Source organism: Emydura macquarii, unplaced genomic scaffold (assembly GCF_026122565.2).
Source record: "Emydura macquarii macquarii isolate MOO-44397 ecotype Brisbane River unplaced genomic scaffold, CSIRO-AGI_Emac_v2 contig_1363, whole genome shotgun sequence".
In the NCBI taxonomy this organism is placed as follows: Eukaryota; Metazoa; Chordata; order Testudines; family Chelidae; genus Emydura; species Emydura macquarii.
The window spans coordinates 3,227,405-3,245,909 of NW_027131500.1; the positions used below are offsets into that span (position 1 = coordinate 3,227,405).

At 41.3% G+C, this 18,505-nt stretch overlaps 1 protein-coding gene across 1 annotated transcript in view; it reads right to left on the reverse strand.

Annotated features, from left to right (window-relative positions):
- The window catches only part of TENM3 (teneurin transmembrane protein 3), a 569,896-nt gene that overhangs the window by 468,576 nt on the left and 82,815 nt on the right, over positions 1-18,505 (reverse strand). The window contains exon 3 of the mRNA XM_067551693.1: positions 7,009-7,085. The gene's annotated coding sequence lies outside the window, so the exon portion shown is untranslated. The remainder of the gene's footprint in view (positions 1-7,008; positions 7,086-18,505) is intronic.

Genomic DNA, 18,505 nt, shown 5'->3' on the forward strand with positions numbered 1-18,505 from the left:
GTGTAGGTGTCCGAGAAGTGAACCTTGTGAATGGGGCTCCAGAGAGTAGGGAACTTTGCTCAGAGAAGGAACCAACAGATATATATTTGTTTTATTTATGACCACCAAAGAGGTCCTATGTACAGAAGAATTATTCACAAGGGCAGTAACGTGAGGAGGCAGGGTAGGGAACTAGGACAAAATATTAGGAGAAAAACAGGAATCAAAGGAGGTGGAGAAGATTAAGGAAACAGTATTAGCGTAACAGTGTTGTGGGGTGCAGTCGGCATTGTCATGAATTAGGCCAATCTTAAATACAAATTCCTTGCACCTAGATGGGAAAAGGCGGAGCATAGTCTATTACTAATAAGCAGCCCTCCCCTTCACTATTGAATAGTTCATGATAAAACCATTCTTTAGTTGGAGGCGATTATGTAAAAATAATGGAAATGACATTTAAAACTTTTATAACTGAATAACCTAAGCCAACTCTTACAGAGGAAAGCAGCAGATGTGCAAGCTCATTGCAGGTATTGGGTACGTTTAAACATCTATTTAAATTATCTGACTGGATAGATCTATATTAAATAAAAATACCACATCACACATCACCAATAATTGGAGCTGCATATTACAAGAATCACACAAAATTAAAGAATATACTGCAAACATCTGTGATCAAAGAACAATTCGAAGTATGCCAACCTTTTTTTCTCCTCTCAGTAGCTAACTAGCAGTCCAAAGGATTCTAGACCAGATTTTTTCCTTGTTCCTACCAAACCAAGAATGTAATAGAACCTAGTTCTTCCTCCCAGAAATTAATCAGCATCTTAGAACACACATATTTATAATGTGAGAAAAATCATTTAAAAAAAAAATTTACACGCAACATCATCAACTCATTCAATGTCAGTGAGGTAAACAAGTCAAATCTGTCTCTTGAGCAACAAGACTTGACAAGCAAAATTCTGTAGAATTTCTACATGCTTCACAATCTGAGTAATAGGTTGAAGGCCAAGTGACTTTAACCTCCTGAAATTGCACAGCCTAGAGCACAGATCCTTAACCTGTAGCTCCTGAGCTTCACATAGCGCATGAGGGTCCTCTTTATGGCATTTTTACATCTGGTGCATCACTAACATTGACAGTAGATGTTAAGGCGGAAAAGCTCTCCCCAGTCTGGTTGATATACATGAATCAAGCAGAGCAGGTAGCACTAGGCAAACAACCTGAAAATGTGGGAGCCATCGGATCTATTTTCCAATTTTCTCACCCAAAATAGATAAGGTGGAAATCATATCCAGAAAGGAGGGAGAATAGAGAAAAATCCACATCTATGACAGGAATCAGAAAAATGGGAATGGGAGGGAAAACAGGGGGAAATTAAAATGTTACAGCACAACGATGCAATATCACCATACACATATCATGACACAACACTTGGATGTTATGTTATTTTGTGGATCTTAGTTATTGAATCAGATAAACTATTTGAGCTGTTAAAAGCTGAGCATCATTTGCCCAAAGTGAGTATTATTTTATTAAGTGGAAATTACTTGAATTTAAGATATCTGTTACTTGCCCCCATGTGACTATACACTAGTTTTGTAGTTTTCTGCTTTGGTTCAAAGAATCCTAGTGGTTACATTGCACTGATGGGTTAGGTTTAGGATCTCAAAGATGAACTGATGTTAGCTCCCCAGGTAATCTATTTTATCCCTTTTCCTCTGAGTATCAGTAGCCAATGCTCATAAACGCATTCAGTACAGAATAATTTTTCATGTAACATTTTTTCTAGTGAGGCAGCTCTAAAGCCTAAAGCTGTTGCAATTTCAAATTACTGCTGCCTTGCACATTCTTCAACACAAAATGACTAACTGCTGCACATTTATTTACTGGTGACCTCTATAGGTTGACCAGACCTTGGGATTATTTTAAAGTGATTCTAGTAGCTCTGAACTCACATTCACAGACCACAGCTTGACATTATAGCATCAAAAATTAGAGTAACCTCAAACAGACACCTCATATTACTGAATTTCTCTCAGTGACAAACCTTCCTTAACAGCTTGAGAATTTCAAGCATCATGAAATCATTAATATTCAGGCTGCCTCTCCTAATTTATCATTCCAGGACTCAACAGTGAATAGATTAGAAATACAGATATATTATACATAACTATAGATCATGGGTGGGATTTTCAAAAGTGCTCAAATGGGAACAGTAAGGTCAACGTTGAGCGCTTTTGAAAAATCCTTCACACATGCTCACACACACACAGATATATACACATGTATCTTATATAATACATGGACACATGCCCCTATAAACTTATTGAATAATGACTCAAGTATTAAAAGATAACATACACTGTGGGGCTTCCCATAATGTTATGTAAAATGGATGAGTGAATGAACTTTGCCTATTTTCAACATTTAAATATTATGGGTTTGAAAGTTCAGCTTAAATATTAATGGGCTTACATTTCGTTTTGGAGACACTGAAGAAAGAATGGGGAGATAAACAAAACTTCTTTTAAAACACAGAGTATATGACATACCATAACTAGGGCATTCATTTGTGACAATCTAGGGTTTGGAAGATATCCTTCTATCCCCAATATACAGCGCAGATTTCTCTTCACCTAAATATATCTCCCCTGGAATATATATAAAAAAATTCAGCTGATCTTGAAAAACGAAAAGAGTAGCTCAGCTTGGTGAAGACCCCAATAACAGAAGACGATGGTAGCTAATAGATAATGTACAATGTAACAGAAAATTACAGTATCAATTCATGCACAATAGTAATAAACCAGTAAATTCCTATAATTTGTTATCAACAAATGGCATCAGTGAACTAATCATCTTGAATATGAAAAATGTAAAACTTGATACCTAATTCCCCTTTCACTAATTCTGTTTCAATAATATTGCCAGGTCTTGAGGCTCATAAGGGGGAAAAAATACAATAGTGGATACAAATTACAGGTATAAACATACTAACATTTTCCATTTTCTTTTTGGGTTCCCACTACTCTCCTTCTGCAGCAAAACCTTTGGCATGAGAATAAGTAATCAAATTTCAGTGGCTCCAAAGCCACAGAGGACACAGTAGATTCTCCCACTTGACAAGAAGAGGTTTCAGAGACCACAGAAGGGGCAGAGATGTAGCCCTTTAAACTCAGGGAGACCAATGTTCTGCACAGAACTCTGCTACCAACTCAGTGGACCATTCAGGTGTGCAAAAGGATGGCCTGCTCCTCCGTACAACTTCCAACCCCTCTAAGAGCACCTCTCCCGGAGCACCTGGGTATGTCTACACTACAATTAAAACACCCCCGGCTGGCCTGGGCCAGCTAACTCGGTCTCACACTGGCAGGATTAATATTTTGGTGTAGATGTTCAGGCTTGGGCTCGAGCTTGAGCTCTGGGACTCTGCAAGGTGGGAGGGTCCAAGCCTGAACATCTATGACAATTTTACAGCCTCACAGCCCAAGCCCCATGAGCCCAAGTCAGCTGAACTGCCAATCACGGGTTGTTTAATTGCAGTGTAGACATATCCCTGGAGGACAAGTGGAGGGCGTACTGTGGCATCTATGAAGGGAAAGCAAGCTGTGTTGGCTCAGTTCCACACCTTCTACAGGAAAAGCTCCCTATCTGCCTCCTTATACTCCCCTCAGAGGAAGGAAGCACAGCATACTTAGATTTTAATACATTCCTGCAAGCTCTTATGGATCCTCTAGGAATTATTTTGTGGAAGTTCTATGGTCTATGTTACATTGGAAGTAAGACTAGATGATCACAATGGTACCTTCTGGCTTTGGAATTTATGAACTACCAGGGAGGTTTCAGAGATGACGAAAAGGTTTTTATTTTATTTTTTTTATTTTAAAGAAAATGCTTTTTCATTGGGAGTAGACAAAAGGATAGTTGGGACAGGACCAGAATTTTGTTCCAAAAGTAGTAACAGACCTTTAGCTAATTTAGTAGAGAGTTTTCTACTTCCTCTGCATAAACTGCAGAAGTTCAAAAGAAAGGCTATCTAGTCTGAAATACACACACAAATATTGCTAGGAAAGTAAAAAACACAAATAATTGCGGAGGGATCCAAGGGAAGAGTTTTCAAAGGAAGCAAAGGACAAGGAAAGGAGACTCCTCTAATAACTGTATTTGGAAGAACTGTATTTGGAGTTCATTATAGTTCAAGTATACATTATATAGTCACAGACCTTACACAACAGTTATAACCTAGCATTTCAGACACAGTTGCTAAAATGTACTGATCGTAAGCATAAATGTTCATATTATGAAACAGGCAGGTGGTCTGTTTAACCAGACACATTATAGTCTGACATTTCTTATCAATTGTACGGATTCAGTACTAATGAGAGTAAATGGAGACAGATTTACAAGATTTCTCTGTGTACGCCCTTCAAATATTTTACTCCAGAAATACTAAGGCAATCTTTGTGAGAACAACAATAATGTATTTTATTATAGAACACAGCTTTGACATCTATAAACTGCTACCAGGCTGGTACCTGCAACTACAAATACATTTTTGTTCAGAAAAAAAAGGTAGTGTTTTGGTGCCTTTACTGTAGGATAATCAAATAAAAAATGAAGGCAAACACTCCCTCCTTTTCTCTTTTCATGACATTCTAAAATTACTATTGTCCCCATTGATAGTTATATTCTTCAGATGTATAGAGTTTGTAACAGAAGCTCAATCAGTATAAATCATGCTTGTTCTGAGTAGGATGTGAAGGAAGTGCCCATGTGATCACATCTCACTTAGTGAGAAAGAAAAAAAGTCCCAGGCCAATCAAGAGCCAGGGAAGGATAATAATGTGCAACTAGCTCCCTCCCATCCTAACTATCACAGTGGAGCTCACACTGTCCTCTTTCCTCCCTCTACCCACCTGCACAGCACTCAGATCTAGAAGCAGCTACCCTAGAGGCTGTGGAGAAATGTTAAAGCTACTCTTCTCAGAGAGAAGAATTGAATGGGTGGGAGAGGAGAGATGCACGCTCATTGTTCCCAAGACTCGCCCTCCCAGCAAATGCCAGCAATTCCCACCATCTCTACACCCAGTTCCCACCAATACTGTCCCAGACTGTACCCACCAGTCCCAATTGAGCCATCTCATCCCTTACCATCACTATCCCCCCACTCCACAGCACCTAAAACTTCCTACTGTTTCTTCATGGGGATTTCTAGGCCAAAAATGTTGAGAAAAAACAATTGGTCTAAATGGTTGGCAGCTCCTCACGCCCTAACAACTATATGCACAAAAGCGACCTTACTGAGACTAATTAATTTAACTGGAATTTACCATGATACTGGGGCCAGAACTCTGTTTGTCAGGATTTTTGAAGAGGCCTGAGGATATGCTTTCCTAATGATGAAGAGGTAGAATGAAGCTTCTGTGGGTTTCTGGCTGAGCTCCTGAGATCTTAACTGAGCATTAATAATGTCAGCATGCAGGGAGCCTTGGATAGATGTATTCTTATATATTTTAAATGTAAATAAATAATTGCACCCTTGAAAGAAGATCCAGGAGACTCCTACGGACTACAGCTCATCAGGAACCTAGTTTTAAAACTTGTCTTTAAAATGTGAAGATGGTACCTGCAGCACAGTGCCACCTAAAATGGCCTGATAATATTTGTTGTGGGATGTTCATACTCCATGACGCATGCTGTATGATACAAGCTTACTCCTAACAGAGATCTGTGGAGATAACTTGAGCCTCCTGGTGAGCAGTACATATACATCGGTTTGGGACACATTCCCTACAGGTTGCCAGCCTACAGATCGCAAATCTTCTCTATCTGGCAGAGCTATTTGTGGTAGGCAGGGAGGGGAAAGGAAAAGAATTCACTGAGTCTGGGGGCTTGCACACAAGGATTCCCCTGACTGCTTTCACAGATGCCCCATATTTGTTTGAACTGGCCCATCCAACCCTACTTCCTTCAGTGTTGTGGTGTTTTTTGTGTTTACGTCCCATTTAATAAGTTTTCCATGTCTCTCTCTCAAAGTGTCAGAGTTTAGTCATAGTCAGTATACCTTCCTGGTATGTAATATGTCATGGATTAAATGTTTAGTGTCTTAATTGAATCCATCAATTGAATATCTACTGGGACATTATAATAAACTAATATTTTGAGTACAAATACTATTGAGGAGTTTTTAAAGCTATTGGTAATACCAAATTATTATACCACACATTAGTTTAGCAGTTACCTTAATACCAATCTATGTCAAAAATGAAAAACTGAAAATTGTGCTGCACAGGCTTGTTATTTGTGAACATATAGATTCGTTCTTATATGATCGTAACTTCAAATGTTTTTATTCACTCAATATTTTATTTAATCGTGCTGTGTGTTTAATGTCTAAGGTGGCCAGTTTGCTAAATTTTTAAATTAGAATTTGCACACATCTTTTCCTTTCAATAATTCAAATACTGTATCAAATGGTTAAAGTAGATGCAAGATAAAAATCTTTAAAATACAAAGCACCCTAACTAAATCAGTCCATAAATAATAGGTAAAAAGCAGATATTATGGGCTGGTCTATACTAGAAAATTAAATTGACCCAGCTATGTCACTCACACCTGAGCGATGTACTTAAGTCGACCTGAGTCCTCCATGTAGACAGCGCTAGTTCAATGGACAAATTTTTCGTTATCCTAGCGATGACAGAAGGACATTGGGGAGGTGGATTTATTACAGCAATGGAAGAACCCCACCCGTTTCTGTAGTAAGCATCCATGCTAAAGCGCTACAGGAGTGCTTTTTCACCACTTAGGACACGTGATTAAATTTAAAAATTAATTAACTAAAATTAAGACACTATGACACTACCTACAAAAATTCAATCATTTGAGATTTATTTATGAAACCAATAATATTTTTATAGCATAAACAGTTATTATAAACAACTTCTAAAGTGCAGATCACTATATTAACATATTGCAAAAACATGTAACGTACTGTAGTTAAAGCTGAGATAAAAATACCTCTAGTATATAGGCAAGAAGATTTAAATTAAAGTCATCCATGTGAATGGTAACACACTTTCTCTGAAGCTTTTACACTGGAATACAAAACACAAATTAACTGTCATGTTTAAGCAATTATCTCTCATCAAAACGATCAAAAACCTAATTTACACAAGAGATATAGTGGATGCATTTCCAAATCCCCCCCAAGCTTCCCCAAGACAATGTAATTCATGTAAACGAATACCACTGTTCATTTTATACAGGTGGCGAGATGGGTGATGCTTTTAAAAGAACAATAGATGGAAGCAATGTGATTTTGGCTATAAGTGAAATTTTTTTGTTGATTCTATGCTTCCAGCTCAATATCCAACTCAATTTCAGAATTTAATTTCCCTTTCAGAAAATTGATAATATAAATGAAAGCCATCTGATTTTCATGAAATGTTTTCATGGAGGAGTGAGGGAAATAAAGGAAGAGCACAGATCTGGGAGCCATGATATCCCCCAAAGGACTGCCTTTTATGACCTTTAGGCAAATCAGTTCATCTCTGTGCTTCAAATGTGCCCATCTGTAAAATAGATAATATCATAATTACCTATATTACAAAAAAATAGTGAGGTTTACTAAATAGCCATGTTATTGATGGGGAAAAGCACTCTATACTTCCTACTTATTTTGTCCTTCTGAGGGCCTGAACCATTTTCTTCATCAACAGCAGTCTTTGTCAGAGTCCGTGAAAGTGTAGGACCAGGCCTATTTGTAGTACGCCGGCACTATGTCCTTTATGGAATAAAAGTATAAATGCAGATTTAGATGTGTAACTCCCACTGAGGTCCCAGAAGACTGGAAAAGCACAAACATAGTATCCACCTTGAAAAAGGAGAACCTGGATCATTACAGACCAGTCAGTCTAAATTTGATAATTTATTCCATACCATTTCAAGTATTTGTTCAGACCTACAGGCTTATAGCATAGTAAGGTGATAAGTGATAGCCAACATGGATTTGTCAACAACAAATAATGCCAAACCATTCCTTTTTGACAGGCTAACTGGCTTAGTGGATAGGAGGATGTAGTACACATGATTTATCAGGATTCTGTAAGGCTTTTTAGGCACAAGCTTGCATGACGTTCTCATAGGCAAACTAGGGAAATATTGCCTAGATTAAATTACTACAAAATGGTACAAAATGGCACAACTGGTTGAAAAGCCATACTCAAAAAGCAGTTATCAATGGTTCATTATCAAATTAGGGCTATATATGCACTGATGGCAGCAAATTTGCTGCCATCAGATTGATTTTTCGGGTTCAACTGAGTGACAGTGAAGACATGCTTAATCGATCCAGAAGTCAATCTAATAAAACCATCTCACCAAAAAGCGTAGCACTGCGTCGAAGGGAAGACACATTTCCCATAGGCGCAGCTAAAGTGAACCTACGAAGTCGATTGCCGCCGCATTTTGCCGGCAGTGTAGACCTGCCCTAGGAGGACATGTTAACCAGGGCCCTGCAGTTGATTTATCTTGGGATCGGTACTTCTTCATTAACAACTTGGATGATGGAGTGTAAGTATGTTCATAAAATCTGCAGATGACACCAAATTGGGAGAGGCTGCACTGTGGAGAACAGGATATAAATTCAGAATGATCTTGATAAACTGAAGCATTGGTCTAAAATCAATAAGATGAAATTCAATAAAGATAAGTGCAAAGTACTACATTTACAAACTAAAACTCAAATGCACAAATACAGAATGGGAAATAACTAGCTAGGAAACACTACTGCAGAAAAAGATATGTGGGCTATAATGGATCACAAATTGAATGAGAGTCAATGCTATGACGCTGCTGTGAAACAAATGTCATTATTGGGTGTATTAACAGAAGTGGCATATGTAAAACCTGGGAGGTAACTATTCACTCTACTCGGCACTAGTGAGCTCTCAAGATGGAGTTCTGTGTCCATTTCTGGGCACCATACTTTAAGAAAGATGAGAACAAATAGGAAAAGTCCAGATGAAAGCAACAGACATGAACTCAGAGGAAAGACAAAGAACTGGATATATTTAGCCTAGAAAAGATACTGCATATGGTAACAATCTTCAAATACGTAATTGTTATATAGAGAATGATGGTCATTTATTCTCCATGTCCACTGAAGGAAAGAAAAGTAATGATTGGCTTAGTTTGTAGCAAGGGAGATTCAAGTTAGATATTAGGAAAAGCTTTCTAACTATAAGCACTGGAATAGGTTGCCTAAATAGGTTGTAGAATTCACATCATTGGTGGTTTTTAAGAACAGGATAAACAAGCGCCTGTCAGTTTATACTTATATTTTCCCTAATCCTGCCTCAGTGCAGGGGATGGACTAGATGACCTTTCAAGGTCCCATCCAGCCCTATGTTTTGATGCTTAATCAGTAAAAACTTTGCACTGAAAACTAGAAAGTACAACATGTAATCATTCAAGTATTTTTTAGGGACAAAAGTAACAAAGAAAATATGTTGGCAATGTAAACCATGCTTTCTCCCCAGAATTTTTTTCTCCAATCCACACAATCTCATAACCTCACTAATGGGAATGAAATCATGATCTTGCAACTACATAGAAAACAGTCTGTTAGATATAACATTTGGGGAGGGGGACAGAAGAAAGAAGAATGACAAACTAACCAGCAAAACACAGTAGTGGTTGTTTTCTATTTCAGATTAAGAAAATAAAATTAGTTTCAAAGTTTATTTATTTAAAATCAATGGAGGAGGTGGATGTTGTTATTGAGTAAGACAATTATTTTAATGCTGAAAATGTGGTGTATATTTTTTCTTTTAAGTAAACCCTGATTTTCCTTTTCCCATTGCTGCCACACCTATCCTCACTAGGAAAGACAAGCTAAAAGCTCCTTCTAGGATAGACTGCAATACTAACAGCTGGATTACTTGGTGGAAAGTATATGATGAGACTTTAGAGAAATATCCCTTAAAATAGAAGAAAAACATTTCATTCGTCAAGAGAAACTGTAAACTTACCTTCAGCTCTGTTTTAGTTACAAACCAAAAACATTCTCTAACACAAACAGCAAACCTACTGCCACAAAGAGAACTTAACAGTTGACATAGGTTGAGTGATTGTTGAAAACAAAATTAATGACAAATCAGTATATACTAGTATACATAACATTCGCTAAAAACAGACGGGGAAAAGAACAACTAGTGGGACAAACATCACGTGCTCCCCATTAACAGTAAGGTTGGTTCCTAAAATCTGCACCATGACTCTTCCATGTCTGCAGCATAGATGAGGAACCCAAGCACTGCCTAAAAGTCATGTACTTGAAGCACCATTCTGCAAGCAATGACATAAGTAAATTTAATGGGACTACTTGCATGCATAATGTTATTTATACATAAATGTTTGCATGATCAGGACTTCTGTCTCAAAGAAGAAACTAACTAGCAAACATACAATTATCTATTGCTTTTTAAGATAAAAATGCATCTTCCCCATGTCTCAAGAACAACTATAACTATTAAGCTCCATTCATAGTTAAAGCTATTCAAAGAAGAGATACATGTGGGGGAGTGGGGATTACAAAGATAACAGATGAAGACAATTATCTGAATATGAAATAAACATTTCCATGGGTTTCTCAAGAGCCTTCACACTTCACTGACTGTTGTTAAGTACCAAGTGAATTGGTCATGAGAACCTGTGGGTTAGTCCAGTGGTTCTCAACCTGGGTGAATGCAGAGGTCTTTCACGGAGTACATCAACTCATCTAGATATTTGCCTAGTATTACAATAGGCTACATAAAAGGCACTAGCAAAGTCAGTACAAAGAACATTTCAGACAATGACTTGTTTATACTGCTCTACGTAACTACAATATTAATCTTTCAATCGATTTATTTTATAAGTTAAAAATGAGAAAGAAAGCCATTTTTCAGTGATCATGTGCGCTGACACTTTTGTATTTTTATGTCTGATTTTGTAAGCAAGTAGTTTTTAAGTGAGGTGAAACTTGGGATACACAAGACAAATTTATCCCTGAAATAGATCCCCTGAAAGAGACGCAGTAGTCTGGAAAGGTTGAGAACACTGGATTAGTCTACACCACATCCTTAAAATGAAGAGATTTGGTTTTAAAATCTGACCATTATTCAGACCATCTCACATAACATGTTAACTGGCAACAATGAAGCAGTCAATTCCCTACAGCAATTCTAGGGAGCAACTTACATTTTGTGGGTCTCCATGTATATACCTCCTGCTTAGAATCATTGATGAGGGGCTAATGGAAGCATTGCACTGTTACAAGGACTTCCAAGTGACTCAGGAGCAGGGGTTAACTGTGATAAGTATAGAAATGATGGAATTAAAATGAGCTACAAAGGCAAGAACTGAAATACAAAAAAACAAAGTCCTTTTTTCTCTGCATAAAAGAATTATTACAAAAAAAAAAAAAAAGCCACAAAAAGCAGAATCTTACCGAGTAAGCTGGGTTTCAAAAGCCACAATTACATTACCATGTAGTCATAATAATACTTCACTCCATGTGCTCATATTATGTGTTTTAGAAGGGTTGGTTATCCAGATGAAATTTTGCAATATTATTTTAAAAAGGAGAACCAGCAACCCCAGGGTACATGAATCATCAAAGCAATTGCCAAACAAATAAAAGCAAAAATGCCAGACCAAGACAATGATATTTTGAAGAACACTGTACTGCTTAGGTGTTCTTTCATTACCAACTCTACTTCTGTTTGTCCTGGCAATCCCCATACTCCTCTGGGATTTGAGAGCTAGTGGCAAATGCATGTCAATCACTGTGTCATCTCCTGATCCAGTTAGTGGCACAGGCATTGCTGTGACAAGGCTCGATGTCATAGCTGCTAGCACTCTGAATATGTCTGGGATCATCCAGGGATTTGAAAAACAGTCCTGGATATGCACAGATCTGGAGACTGCTGCACATGTAGCCAAAGGGTTTTTGTTGCACTGCCTAAAAGTCACAGTGAAGGAGGCTGGCTGGAGTTTGCTGCTTCCTATCCTTGTCTGCAGCTAGGCTTTCAGAATTGCCAACCTCAAGCACTGAAAAATCATGAATTGAGTGGAAAAAAGGATGAGAATTTAAAAATTGGGGTGTTTTTTTATTTGCCTTTTGGTTTTGGAGACCTTACGGTTCATGTTTGCAAACTTTTTTTCTTCACAACCATGGTAGTTAGAAACGTAACTTTTTTTTTTTAATTTTAAATAAAAGCTTGGTTTCCAGGGGCTCAGGCCTTCAGAAAACATCAAATAAGAGATTTGTTCATAAGCAGGGAATAGAGCAAGGTAGAGTAGCTGCTGCCATAATCTTCATACATGTGCCTGGGTGGCAGAAAAATAAATGAGTGGTGGGAGGAAAGAAGAGAGGGAAAAAAGGCACCTCAGGGTAGAGAAAGTGGAAGCGATGCTCCCTGAGTTTGCCTGCATGTGAGAGAACAAACCTGCCTCCCCGACCCCGCAAATGTATGTCAGGAGGTGGGATAGCAATGCCACATATAGGCTCCCTTCCTTTCGTCCTCCCTAAAATAATTACAACAGTGGTAGGGTAGGAGGGAACGGGATGTTGTAGAAAAAGGAGATCACAGTGTCCCACAGGGGCTTCAGAGAAACATCTGAATGCTTGTCTCAACTCCAAACCTTCTGAGGGTCTCCCACAAACTGGCAAAAATTGGAAAGGGGAATTAATAAAGGTAATGTTTTCTAATGGACTCATCAAGATTTATATTAGGAATAATCTGCCCAGATGTGCACCCAGATATGCACACTAATCTTCCTCTGGCTGGGGTCCAAGACAGCTCCATTTTATCTGGAGAAATCTCTCTGGGGAAAAAAGTTTTAAATTTTCCAATCTCAATGTTTGCATGGGGGTTTTTCCCCCCTTTCTTTTATTGAAAACAAATTTAAATGAGGTTTATTGGTTCTTTAAGAAAGCAACAAAAACCCACCTTACCATATGAGGGTTTTTCCTCAAATTTTCAGATTATTCTTAAAAAAAAAAAAAAAAAAAAAAACCCAAAAAATCCCTTTCCTAACTGTTGTTCTTTGAGATGTGTTGCTCATGTCCATTCCAAGTAGGTGTGTGCGTGCCGTGTGCACAGTCATTGGAAGGATGTTCCCTTAGCAGTACCCATTGGTTCAGTGCAGGTGCCCCCTAGAATGGCACCTCCATGGCACTGTATATAGGGTCCTGCTCAGCTGCCGCCTCTTCAGTTCAGTTCTCAGTTAGGGGTACAGTACCCCTGGGATTATACAGAAGTTTCCTGGGGGTACATCAACTCATCTAGATATTTGCCTACTTTTACAACAGGCTACATAAAAAGCACTAGCGAAGTCAGTACCAACTAAAATTTCATACAGACAATGGCTTATTTATACTACGCTATATACTATTATACAGTCAGTATCACACTGAAATGTCAGTTCAATACTGATATTCCAGTTGATTTATTTTATAATTATATGGTAAAAATGAGAAAATAAATTTTTCACTATCAATGTGCTGTGAAACTTTTGTATTTTTATGTCTGATTTTGTAACCAAATAGTTTTTAAGTAAGGTGAAACTTAGGGTATACAAGACAAATGAGACTCTTGAAAGTGGTACAGTAGTCTGGAAAGGTTGAGAACCACTAATCTAGGGAATGGAAGCTTCGTTCCTTGTTACTGGCATGTGGCTTTGGGAAGAAAACTGGAAGGAAGATATCCTGATTTGTATGAAACTTAGGGAGGAAAGCTGGGTGGGGGTTGCAACTGAACCTTGTCCTTTTAAAACACCATATACGAAGAAGGTTCAGATGAGCCTTGAGCTAGACACCCTTCTGGCTGAGATAATCACAACCAGGAATGCCACCTTCCACGAGAGTTGGAGTGAACATGTCGCACCAGGGGCTTAAAGGGGGGAGGGGTCCCATTAGTCTGGTAGTTCCAGCTTAAGGTCCCATGCTGGTATCAGACAGCGAAGCTGAGGGTAGAGTCAGTCCAGACCCTTGAGAAAACAGGTAACCATTGGATCAGTGAAGACTGATCATCCATTCGTACGTGTGTGGAATGCAAAGATCGCCACCAGGTGTACCTTTATGGATTACACTGAGAGCCTTAGTTGCTCCAAGTATAGTTGATAGTCCAAAATGAAGGGCAGCGAATCTTGCATTGGAAGAGCGTCCTTCTGCATCGCCCAAATGGAAAGCCTCTTCCTCTTGGCCAAGTATGTAGCCCTCGTGAATGGCTTCCTGCTGCTTAGGTGGACCTCCCTGACTGGTTCTGAGCAAGCAGACTCCATGGGGTTCAGCCATGGAGCTTCCATGCCGTGAGGTGGAGGTATTTGAGGTTGGATGCTGCAGGGACACCCTTTCCCTTCTGATCTTGAGTAGGGCCCTGTAAACGAGCAGGAATAAGGGAAACACAAAGCAAATGATGGTTCCATGGAAGGAAGAATGCATCTGCGATCGAATCTGGGCTGTAGTTGAGTAAGGAACAAAAACTGCTGACACTTTCTGTTGAGTCAAGTCGCAAACAGATCTACTTGGGGAATGCCCCACTGCTGGAAGTTCTTGTTCAGGATTTCCAGGTGGATGGACCACTCGTGCCTGTGGAAGGATCTGCTAAGATGGTCTGCCAGCTCATTCTGGACCCACAGGAGGTAAGACATCTCTAGGTATATAGAGTGAGCTATGCAGACAGCTATGCCCACAGTCTGAGGGCTTTGCAGCACGGAGGAGAGGAGCATGATCCCCCATGCTTATTTATCTAAAATACTGCTGTGGTGTTGTCTGTCATGACTGAAATACATTTCCCCTTTAGATGGGAAAGGAACGTTTGGCAGACTAGTCAGACTGCTCTTGGCCTTGAGGCCTTGAGTCCTAAGGGCCGTTAGATGGGCTCCCCATCCCAACTCCCATGCGACTGTGACCAGAGGCGTCGAGGGTTGTGGTCTGGATTAGCGCGCTCTCGCGCATACTGAACATGGGTTGAGCCACCACCAGAGGAACTTGATAACCCGGGGGGGGGAGGGGGGAGGAAGAAACTACCTTGTTCAGACTGTCTCTGTTTGGGCGATATACTGATGCCAACCAAGCCTGAAAAGGTCTGAGCCGAAGCCTCGCGTGTCGCACCATATAAGTGCAGGCGGCCATGTGACCGAGCAACTTTAAGCAAATTTGTACCGTCATGGTAGGGAAACATCTGAGGTCCTCTATGATGAAGCCCATGTTGTGGAAGCGAGCTCTGGTAGGAGCACCCTGGCTTGGGTGGACTCCAAGGTGGCTCCTATAAATTCTATCTTCTGAATGGGGAATAAGATCAACTTGGCGACATTCAGCAGTATCCCGAGTTTGCTGAACGTTGATCGGAACAGGGACACATTGGCCTCTACCTGGGTCTTGGAGTGACCCTTGACCAACCAGTTGTATAGGTATGGGAACACCTGAACCCTATGTCACCTTAGAAAGGCAGTGGCAACTGCCAATCACTTGAAGATTCAGGGGGCTGCTGACAACCCAAAGGGGAAGAATGTAAATTGGTAATGAGAGTGGTTTACTACGAATCTGAGGAACCTTCTGGGGGAAGGGATTATTGAGATATGAAAATGCATGTCCTTCAAGTCAAGGGCAGCATACCAGTCCCTCAGATCCAGAGAGGGAATGGTCATGGGCAAGGAAACCATGCGAAATTTCAACTTCCTCATAAATCTGCTGAGGTTCCGTAGGCCAAGAATGGGTCTGAGACCCCCATTGGCCTTTGGGATTAGGAAATAATGGGAGTAGAGCCCCTTTCCCTTTAGCTCCTGAGGAACCTTCTCCACCCCTCGTGCGCGCAAGAGTGCTTGCACCTCCTGTATAAGAAGTTGCTTTTGAGAGAGGTCCTTGAAGAGGGTCAGAGGAAGGGAATGTGAGACCAGGCAAGTGGAGGGGGGAGTAGCAGAACTGGAGAGAATATCCCAGTTCTACCATGAGTAGCACCCATTTCTCTGAGTTTATCTGGGCTCACACCTGATAGAACTGGGATAAACCATTCAAAAAACAGGGGTGAGGATCTGGGATCTGGCCTGGTAAGTCGCCCTTGGGGGCACCCTCAAAATGATTGTTTCAAACCTGAAGGCTACCTCCCTGATCCCCAGCCTTGGTTGGAAGGAGGCTGAGGATTTCCATTGTTTCTGCCCCTCTTCCTTGAATATTCCTTCCTGCCTGAGAGGGATAGAACTACAGAGGCAGTTGGGCCTTAAAGGGCTTTAATGTTGCCCTAGAAATTTTAAGGTTGTGGAGCTTAGAGTCCATTTGTTCCGAGAAAAGCCCTGAGCCTTCGAAGGGCAAGTCCTGGATTGTCTGTTGGATCTCCGCAGGGAGGCCCAACACTTGCAGCCATGAGCTTCTCCTCACGGCGACTGCCGAGGACACGGTCCTTGTGGCTGAATCTACCACATCTAAGGCAGCCTGTAGTGTGGTCCTCGCTACACCTTGCCTTTCCTGAACGACAGCTGCAAACTGCATTCTAGAGTCAGCTAGGAGCAGGTCCTTGAACTTCAACATACTGTCCCATGAATTGAAGTTATTGTTGGTTCATGATCCGAAGCTGGAGCCCCCTGACAGAACAGACCTTGCTACCAAAGAGGTCCAGATTCTTTGAGTCCTTGGACTTAGAGGAAGGAGACTGCTGTCTCTGCCTTTCCTTCTCATTTGCAGCTAAAACCACCAATGACATTCACTGTGGATGGGTGAAAAGGTACTCATTAGTAGAGGGGAGAAATATTTTCTTTCTATCCCTTGTGCTGTTAGGGGACAGAGATGGGCGTTTGCTATAGAGTTTTTGTAGTGCTTTGTATGGTCTTGATCGGAGCAAGGCCACTCTTGAGGGGCCTTCAGACATTCAAATTTCCACCATAGGGTCCAATGACTCCATCACCTCCTCCATCTGAAACCCCATGTTCTGGGCCACTCTTCTCAGCAACTCCTGATGGGCCCTGTTGTCTATGGGCGGTGGGCCGGATGATGTCCCTGCCACCGCCTCGTCTGGTGATGAGGACAAGTAAGCTTTGGGCAGAGTCTCCTCCTCCTGCCCCTTGGTCTCACAGAATTCTCCCTGCACAGGGATGTCATGTATGGTGCCGGAGTCAGCCTAGTGCCGAATTCCACTTCTCTCTCAGTGCCGATGTTGATACCATGCAGTGACCAAAGGCTCCCTGGTGGTGGTGAGGGGATCATCCTTCCAAGGCAAGGGACTGGGGGGAGGGGGGGAAATCTCTAGATGGCCATGGTGTCCAGATGGACCATTGTACTGGCATCTGCCACTGTGCTGGTCAAGGTCCCATGAAAGGGACTTGTCACATCTCCTGTGCGCGCTGATATTTCTTTGAATGTTGCCTACCGTGACAGATGTATGACTCACCCTCCAAGTTGGGAGACCCCAAGTCTGAGAAGGGGGTGCCAGAGAGCAGAGAGCAGTGCTGCAGAGATGGCGATCAGTGTTCCATCATGGCCAGTTTCCCTCTAGACGGCACTGCTCTTTTCTATGGTGCTGGAAGTCTTACCACCATGGCTCTCTCTCATCTAGTGGGAGATTGTGGTACCATCATGGCTATCAGGTCTCTGCTGCCTCAAAGATGTCCAGTGTGGACAGGAGATCCAACTCTTCCACCTGACTTTCCCTTGCCGGGGAGTCTTCGGACACCGGACTTGACGCACCCTTCTGTGGACCAGGAGTCGACTGTGCCATTTCCGATGAGACGGGTGCCGTGGAATCTTGTCCAGCACACACACCACTAATGTCTTTCACTGACGACCTCACCATGGGCGAATGCCCCCTCTCAGTTTTCTTGTGTCTCTTGCAAGGCACCAGTGAGTGTGTGCAGCATCTGGCCGACTACGGTACCGGTGACAGATAGTGCCTGGTGTCCATGGGTGCTGAGGATTTCTTCAGTGCCGCCGGCCCCCTTAATGAAAGTGGTGTGCTCCGCACCGAGGTGGTGGGGTCCGACTGGCCCACTGGTTGAAAGCGAAGACTGGCCTTCATGAGAAGATGCTTCAGTTTGGCTCTCCTCTCCTCTTTAGTCCTGGGTTCGAAATCCTTACAGATTCTGCACCAGTCTGTCTGGTGGGATTCTCCATGACACTTCAAAACAGGAGTCTTGGGAGTCTCGCTTAGGCATAGACTTATGGCAATACCCGCACGGTTTAAACCCCTGGTATCGAGGCATGCCCTGACTACACAGGGAGAGAGAGACATTAAAGGAAGGCAGGGGCGAATTTGAACTTTAACTATTAACAACTACTTACTAAACTAAACTAAATTATTTACAGATATCTGCTTCCTGGACACTAGGGGAACACTTGACAAAGCAAGAGATAAGATTAGCTCCAACAACCATCACAGGCAGTAAGAAGAAACTGAAGAGGTGGCAGCTCAGCATGGCCCTATATACAGTGCCATGGAGGCACCACTCCAGGGAGCACCTGCACTGACCCGACGGGTAC